The sequence below is a fragment of the Symphodus melops genome, assembly GCF_947650265.1.
Source record: "Symphodus melops genome assembly, chromosome: 9".
NCBI classification, from domain to species: Eukaryota; Metazoa; Chordata; class Actinopteri; order Labriformes; family Labridae; genus Symphodus; species Symphodus melops.
The window spans coordinates 678603-687709 of record NC_136699.1 but is presented as its reverse complement, the minus strand read 5'-3'; positions in this window follow the sequence as shown (position 1 = coordinate 687709).

Below are 9107 nucleotides of genomic sequence, written 5' to 3'. Positions count from 1 at the left end.
TGACAAAAACACAAACAGCACACACAGACAGCTTACACACACGCAGAGTGAGCGACATGTTTAGAGCCTTTCGTTTGGTCAATATTGAGAGTTTAGTGTTATTGGTGCAGAGCTGCAGAATAATGCCGATCACTTCCTGCTGTATTTCACGATGTCAGCGATCGATCCTGAGCAGCAGCTGGCAGTTTGAGGATTAAGATGGACTCTGTGTGCAAAGGCCTCTGGTGTTCATATATGTAGTATGAGGGAGGAATAACGGCTGCGTGCTGTGATCCCGGGTATGAGGCTGTTTGTGTCGATCACCTCTGAAGGATGAAGCACGGACAGTTTGTAGCATCACGATCTCCAAACAGGTTATTGATCTTTATGTCAGCAGAACTTCCAAAGTGAACTGTCCAGGTTATGAATCATAAACTTACAAACTCCACAGCTGTTCTTTCTACTCAAACCGTTTGAACGCTCTTGTACAGATGTCACAACCAGTTGAGGTCCACTACTGATTCTCTGGATTAATCAGCTGTGTAAGAATAAATAAGCAAAGGGAAACTAGGTTTTTACAAAAGCATGTCGGAGCGTCTGTCGCCCTTTAATGTTTCTCCGGGGGGTTTCGTCCTGGGACTGCCGCTCAGCCGCCCTCTGTGTCTATGTGTACATATGGTGTTCTGCCTGCCTGTGTCGATGTGACTTGGTTGTATCTGTGTCTTTAAACAAAAAAAAAAAAGAAAAAAGCTCCACTGGGAGGAGGGGGCAGCAGCGAGCACGCCGCACGGCACCGTAACGAAAACTGCCATCGAAAATCAACAAAATAAGCTCAAAAGTTTCCGACGATACCAAAAAAAAAAAGAAAAGTAAGAGATCTCCGGCGCTCTTACTGGATACATTCCAACGAAGAAAACAAGGTGCTTCTAATGAGCAGCTGATTATTAGAAATGATTCCAGCTCCAGTGTCGCTCTCTCGGCACGACGGCGAAGTAAGCGGCGGTGCTCCTCGCACCCCCTCCTCCCGGCGGCGAGTAGTTAAAAACAGTTCACTGTTGCCTACCTGCTCCTCTTCATGGTGAGGTAGTAAAAGTAGCAATCAGGGATGGAAATTCCCCCCCCACTCCCCCCCCCCCCCCCCCCCGTTATTATTTTACAGTCCAGGTGAGAAAATGAAGGCGGAGCCCAAACATCCTGACACGAACACATTCCTGTCGGGAGGTCACAGGTGTCCAGGTGCTCCTTGAACTTCCATCCCTGGTGGTGACACACAGTCCACTGTTGCCTACCTTGGTCCCCTTTATGGTGAAGTCGTAGGCGTAGCAATATACAGTAAACATATTCTATATTCTACAGTAAATATCATTATTTTTGGTCAAAACTGACAACCTGACAAAGATATGTTTGTGACTGTATGCATTTGTATGAATTATTTTAAAAGGAAATAAACTGTGGAAAAGGTGATCCGGTGTTGATTGGTGGAGTTTGGGGTCCGAGTCCACCGGGTGCGAGCAGCAGGCGGCCGACCCGAGAAAACGGCGCCCTGCAGCCGCTCTGAGCGCTCCTCGCTGTGTGTGTGATGAGTCGACATCACGACTGGAGAGATGTCAGCGTGAGGGGGGGGGGGCCGCACATGAAAGGGCCCGAGCAGCTGGTTGATTGGGTGCCTTGCTCAAGGGTGCACCTCCACAGAGTCCAGAAAGTGGACTGGTATCAGCGCTGGGATTTGAACCCTCCTGTTCCCCGCAGGCGGCGTCTGTGTCTGCAGTTATTTAAATAAAGGTTGATGAGACGAGCTCTCTGTGTCTTCTCTTCCCTCTGGAGCTTCCTGCAGACGCAGGGAAGGAGAAAGTTACCGCTGCTTTCCAATAGATGTCACTAGAACAACAACACAGACCAGCTGTGAGCGCTGACGCTCTGCAGCTGTTTCATAAATCTGTGTTCATCTCTGTGTGTTCTCCAGACGTACACAGCACACCTGTGTCCAATCAGCTCAGCGGCTGTCAACACGTCCACACGTTATTTACTGCTCCAACATGAAGCCCGCTGTCAACAAGAAGAACTGTGTGTGTGTATCCTTTAATCACACTGACCAATAACACGGCTGCTCATACATGATGATACCAACACTGTGCTTCAAAGGCCTCCACAGAAATCTGATGGAAACACAAATATCCAAACTGTTCATCCGAGATATCGAAACTCAAGCAACACGAGCAACTTAAAGCGTTCCTCGATACGTGTTTACTCTGAGGAACACTGAGCTCAGATACAAGTGAGACGGACACAAGACTAAAAATGATATTTAAAATATTCCAAAGCAGAAACGAGGAGAACGAACTGGAGAGAAAAACGTCAGATCTGAGTTTCTAAATCACGACGGTTCAACCGTTAATCCAAAACCTCGGGGACTTTTCGCCTTCGATCGAGAGGACGTTGGAAGCGAGACAGGAAATGTTTGGGAGCAGAGAGTGCAGGACGACACACAGCCATGGGCCGAGGTCGGATTTGAACCCACAGCTGCTGCGGCGAGGACTTTATCCTCTGTACATCACACCTAAACGAGCGACGCTCCTTCTTCTGCTTTAACTTTGACACTTTGAACATCATGTGCAGACGAGCCAGCGAGCTCTTCCTCCCGACCTCATCATCAAGATTTTAAATTGTTGATATCAAACCGGGGCGGGCTCGAGGCTCGAGGCTCGAGGGACGTCTCACACTACAAAATAATCCTGGAGTTGGGAACGTTGGATTATCCTGCAGCCTGAGACTCTTCTTCTTCAGTTTACTTTAGGAGCAGAATCAAACACAACATGGAGTAACCTCATCGCCCCGGGATCTCGCCACCTTCCCCTCGCTCTCTCTGCTTCATCCATTCGGGGTTACGGCCACTGGAGCGGGATCTCCAGCTGCCTCAGGAAGCAGGATGGGATCCAGATGTCGTTAAAAAAAGGAAAAGTTAGAGAGAGAGGTCACGATTACAGGGACCGCCACAGAGGGGAAGATTCATTTTGACGAGGCTGCTGGAACTTTGAGCGAGGGAAGAAGCGTCTGCTTCGACGGCGAGACGAGACGCGGCTGTACCGTCAGACCGCAGGTCAAAGGTCAGAGACGCTGTAATGCTCCTCTCAGGCTGGCAGGGTAGCAGGAGAGGAACATTTAGAGATGAATGAGTAACACTCTCCACTTCTCCAGGAAACACAGTCATCCTGCCTTTGGGCAAGGCACTTACGTAACACAAATCCATGTCGTGCCAGAATCTTGCTTTACAGGGTTACAGTGATTTCTGAGAGCGTGCAGGTAAAGACATCACAGCAGTGCGACACAGCAAACAAAGGTCCACGATAGAAGGCCACCCAGCAGGTCTGCAGGTCCGAGGTCGGGCACGGGTCAGTGCTACTCGCTGACATGAGCCTGGAAATCCACAGGATGTTGAAGCATGGCGTTTGTTTCATGGCGAGTTGATTATTTCATCCAATCAACAGACGACATGCGTTCAGTTCGATCTGGACGCCTCACACCTGACGGGAAGGAAAAAAGCAGGACGGTTATTTTTGTACCCAACGTCATGCTGGACTCGACCACTTTGTGGAAACGGGACTTATGAGAGGCCTTTTTCCAAACAGCGCATTGTTGGAAAGTTAACGGATTGAGGAAGAATTTGCAGATGGTAAAGTTTCTTCTTCTTCTTCTTCAGTGAATTACAATCGACCTCTATTCAGAAAGCTCGTCCGTGCAGCTGCGAGCGGCCCAGAGGGTTTCATACAAACCCAACCTATGGACAGGCAGCTGCAGTTCGGAGACCACACACACACGGATCACCTTCGACATGTTAATTCGATGATTTTTCTGTTGAAGTGACAAAGACACGAGTGTGAGTTTGCAGCCGGTCGGTCCTGGCTGAGCAGATGAAACCGGTCGATGATGGACACGGAGGAAACGCTTGGCGTTTTCACACTTGCTTTTTTTTTTTGTTTTTTTTATTTCTGTCTTTCGTCTCCCTCTGCTTTTCTCACGTCTCCTCACACCTCTCTGTGGTTTCCACTCCTGACACTTCCTCTCTCCTTACTTTGTATTCTGCTCTCGTCTCGCCCCTCGACTGGGCGCAGTCCAAATAAAGCCGGACAAAATTTTATTATCATCCAGCAGAATGTGGTCAAACACAGCGGCTGCCCTGACACTGAGAAGGTGAGGCGTCCCGCTGAGATGAGTTCCTCACTAAATACAGGATTTCCATTAACGTTTGCTTTCAGTGGCGGGTTTCAGTATCCAACGAGTCCACATGCTTTTTTTTTATAGAGCTCGTCCAGGCTGCCAAGAAAAATGTCTGGTGGTAATAAACACCAGACACGTGCTTGTTAAGGCGAGCTGCTGCCTGAAAGGTGCCAACTTCATTGGCTGCTCGGCCGTTGGTCATCATTATTTTGTCAGTGGCGAGCTAAAATACGAAACACTTCCAAAGTGTCTGCTTTTCTATATCGTCCAGATCTATCGACTGTTACAATAACTGGCGCTGCAACGTGCCATAAGTGCAGGAAATGTGTCGTGAAGTTAAAGCCAAGCCGCATCATGACAATGGATGTCGACAACAGATGGGCATGAAAAGCTTTTTTTAAGCTCTGTGGAGTTTTTTTACCAAGACGACGACATAAAGATCATCCATGTGCAGATTTAAACCCTCTACGCCTCCGAATGCTTCGTCGAATATCTTCAGTTGAAATCACAGACTGTAAATATTACTGTGACACCGTGCCCACCTGTCAGTCAGGTCAGCTGCACGCCTAACTATGAAGAGCACATGATCACAGAGTGGCTCCATGATGACATCACCTGATCAGACCTGTTTGCTTTTTTAAATCAGGATGTAAACATCTTTATTTATGTTGTAAAAACGACTCGACAGGCTGCTGCTTGGTTTGAACCAGTTATATAAAGATGCTGGCTCTTACTACTAATGTGTTAACGTAGATTATTTGTGACCTCACTTAATGGAAGTTCAACCACACACTGTGTAAAGGTTTATAACCCTGCCGGCTATAGAGCAGGAGAAAGGTCCAAGAATTAAAAGGAGAAATATATAATGAGACAGATTGAAAATAAGAGGAAGGAGATCAATGACAAAGATGGAAAATCAGAAAAAAACCTTTTTGATACAAGAGGCTGAAAAACAGGTCAACTTAAAAAAAAAAAAAAAAGTGGGTTCACATTTTTTCAGGTGTTGGTCACGTTTTCACATTTCCCCTCAACGTGTTGTGTGTGTGTTTGTGTTGTGTGTGTGTGTGTGTGTGTGTGTGTGTGTGTGTGTGTGTGTGTGTGTGTGTGTATCGTGTGCATATTTGTGTTTGCTTGCCAAGAAGTGTGTGAAGGTGTTGACCCAGTTTCTGCAGCCAGGTTTCTGGAGTTTTCTTTTTTCTCTCCTTCTGTGAACCTCGTGTGTCCGAGGTGGGACGGACCACTTGACATGGTCCATTAGGTTCCCATAAACACACACACACACACACACACACACACACAGAGGAAACACACACGTAGATGTAGCACCACAAAAGACACACATGTATATACACACACATTGAAAACTATAATGTGATAAAAATAATAATAGAGACCCGAGCCTGGACTCTGGACTAGGTCCGAGTCCAAGTGAAGGTCTCCTGCTGCAGCCTCTCTGACCTTCAGTCAACGTACGACCTTGCATATTTATCTTTTCCTAAACTGATAAATAAATAATTGTAGAAGGTGGGGTTGGACATTTTTTTTTAAACTAGCATGATCTTGAAAGTAGCATTCCCTCAGTGCTCCGTCTGCACCCACCCCCTCCCCTCTGTTCTGCCTCTAAAGCCACGCCCCCTCACTTACAGGTGACCTCAGCTCGTCTCTTCATCGTGTAGAAACGACGTTGTCTCATGTCTCATTCAGCGGTCAGTAAACTAGAGCACGCAAGAAGTAGAGAACGAGCAGGGAGACAGGGAGGCTGTGATTGGTTCATCAGAGAGCAGGGAGACAAGGAGGCTGTGATTGGTTCATCAGAGAGCAGGGAGACAGGGAGGCTGTGATTGGTTCATCAGATTGGTACCTCGTGGCAGACATTGGTTGAAGTTTTTACAGACTTACAAACTGATACAGATGATGGATTTACTTTGTTCCTTTTTCAGAGAACCTGAGTTATTAATGTCTGTCAGGACCTAAAGACAGTTTCAACCAACATCCTTAAAAAAGTGGATCTGGAGGAAAACACACACATGAGCTCGGTTTGTTTCAGTTTGATCCATAAAAAAAAGAATATCATCATTCATGTTCCTGGGCGTGGGTCGACTATCGAGTCTGTTAGCTTCGTCCATACGGGTCGTCTCTCAGCTGCTGGCTTCACTTGAGTCCCGTTTTGTGACACAACACGCGCACGGCAGGAATGATGCGTTTAAAACAATCGGACAACTCAGTTCAACGCAGCTTAAAACCATTCTTCATTTCCCAATGAAAACTGTTATTATTAGTTAGTTAAGTTATTCACAGGACAGGATCCATCTACTTTCTACCAAACACAAGTTCACCTTCTTTTTATCTTCCCAAAGAAAAAAAAACAACCAAACTTTGTCTGACTCATTTTCTTTCTCTGGATATTTCCAAGAAACACTGAACCATCTGCTGAAGCGCGTGCTGCTGTGTTCTTACAAATCAATAGTGGTCTTCTTCTAGGAATAGGTGGAGAATACATTTAGATCACATGGCAGCGCGCTTCAATCTGTCATAGATTAATAACAGCCTGTTTTCCAAAAGTTGATCCAGGAAGCTTTTTCGAGAGACGAGTCCTTCACATGACTTAGAGCACGTCAAGGCCGACACGGATGATCTTACATATTATGTGCACAGGAATATACAAAACAGACAGACAGGCATGCAGCCAAGATAAATGGGAGCAAGTTTAGTAATTGTAGAGATCCGCACTTTCTTACACTGCGCCTACTACAGGCAGATGAGTCAAATAAGGGCCTCAAAGCTATCATCTGATTTTTGTATAAGTCCATCATCCCAGATGAGAAGATGTGTGTGTGTGTGTGTGTGTGTGTTTAAGTTATGATTTAGCACCATGCGCCAAAATTCAATGCATCCAGGAGCGTACTTTTTCTCACATCGGTCATTTATTTTGTTGTCACAGTTTCTGAACGTTGGCGGCAGTTATTGACGTGAAAGTCGTCCCGATCCCGAAAAACCTTCCCTCCTCATGATGCGGTACGATCCTTCCTCTGATAATCAGAAGTAGGACTTCTTTTGCTTTAGGTGATGAAAATGTTTGTGGGGAAGGCGGGGAGTTTTTCTTCAATCCGAACACCAAACGAGAATCAAGGTCTTCATTTAACAGATAATCTTGCAATTCCTAAATTTAGTTGAAGTTTCTCCAACACAGATCTGGGACCAGTCGAAGAGAAAGACGGGGTGAAGTAATGTTGATGCAAAGGGTAAAAACAGCAGATGAAACTTTGAATTATGGTCGTGTTTGTAACTGCTGCTGCTCTGCGGACCAGATGTACACTTACAAAAAAAGATGAAGGCATCATGCAAAAGGCATCTTTCTCCAAGTTTCTATCTGGACAAGTCTTCTGGTTTTTATGGCCCTCAAATGGAACTTTTTTTTATTTTTTTTTATTTAGCGGGGACATGCTGTAATATCCACTCAGGAAATGAAGAAATTACACCACGGTTACAGTCCTGTTCTTTCGAGAAGAATTTTCTCTTGGACGGATCGACCCCGTCACAATAAAACACTTTTTAAGACGTGTTTTAGGGCTTTTTAAGTCATCGATATGACAGTGGGTCGGGATAGAGTCAGAAGAGAGAGCGAGAGAGGGAACGACATGCGGAACAGGAGCCACAGGTCGGATTCGAACCTGGGCCTCCCACGCTCGAGGATATCAGCCTCTGTACATCGGGCACTCGCACCTCCAGATTAAAACACGTTATGCAAGCAGGAGTACAAAACAGCAATCACAACAACAAACGCCTCGGCTAGCTCAGCGCTCGCTGCCTGCTCCGACGGTTCAAAGGAACAAACTGGTTTAGGTGTGGACCGCTGCGGCCTCCAGGAGACTCTGGAGGACAGAAGTCCTCGACTTCAAATCAATCTCCTGCTCATCTTCTCCCACCCTGCCCAGCCCTGCACACTCCAGCTGGGACTCTGCAGTGCAAATAAGAGGAGCAGAATTTAAGTGCAGTGTGTCATCAGGCTTCGGTGTTTTTGTTTAACAGTGAGGAGCTCGATGTCCTTGAGAAGGTCATTCGACTGATAATGAGCAGATAATTAGGCTCACATTTCAGGCTCTCTTTCATTCGTTTCCAGTTTGTATTTGAGCATGTATGTAGTGTGTATGTAGTGTGTATGTAGTGTGTATGTAGTGTGTATGTAGTGTGTATGTAGTGTGTATGCTGCTGATGTCACCGGCGCTCTGTTCCAAATCTACATCTCGTCTCCACGTCCTCCCGGTCCGTGTCTCATCGGGAGATGAACGATTTCAAACATTAAAACATGCAGTGCAAAGTAACGGGGGCGGCGTCGGTCACACAGCGGGCGTTGTCAACAGACCGTTGTCATGGAGACAGGACAGACGTGCAGCGCTTTTCTTCTCAGCGTTCAAACAATGAATGCAAGAGCTCCAGAGCGCACAGCCAGGTGGACACGGGGGCCTCAGGTTGACAACGCCCCCCCCCCCCCCCCCCCCCCCCCCGCCCCCCGCCCCCCGCCCCAAAGAGATTCATGGTTAGCAGCTCTCACATCTGTCTTCATTATTTCATTATTAGAGAAACCTGAGAAACAGCAGCTGGTGAGGACATTTACTCAAAGCATGGCGCTCACGCTCACACCTATAAAAACATGGAGTGGACCTTATTACCGCGGCAGGACGTCACAGGAAACCCAGGAACGGAAGACACGGATTATGGAGTTACAGTAATCTCATTAGAACATAATAACGCTTCTCTTTCACAATTACAGCAGATTCCATCCTTCTATGGTTACATGAACTTTGACCTCTCTTTTCGCCTCAGGTTGAACAAATACAACAAAATACATCCGAATGTAAAATGACTGAGACTTTATTCGTTGAGTGGGTTCAAAATAAAACAGAAGCTGAGCT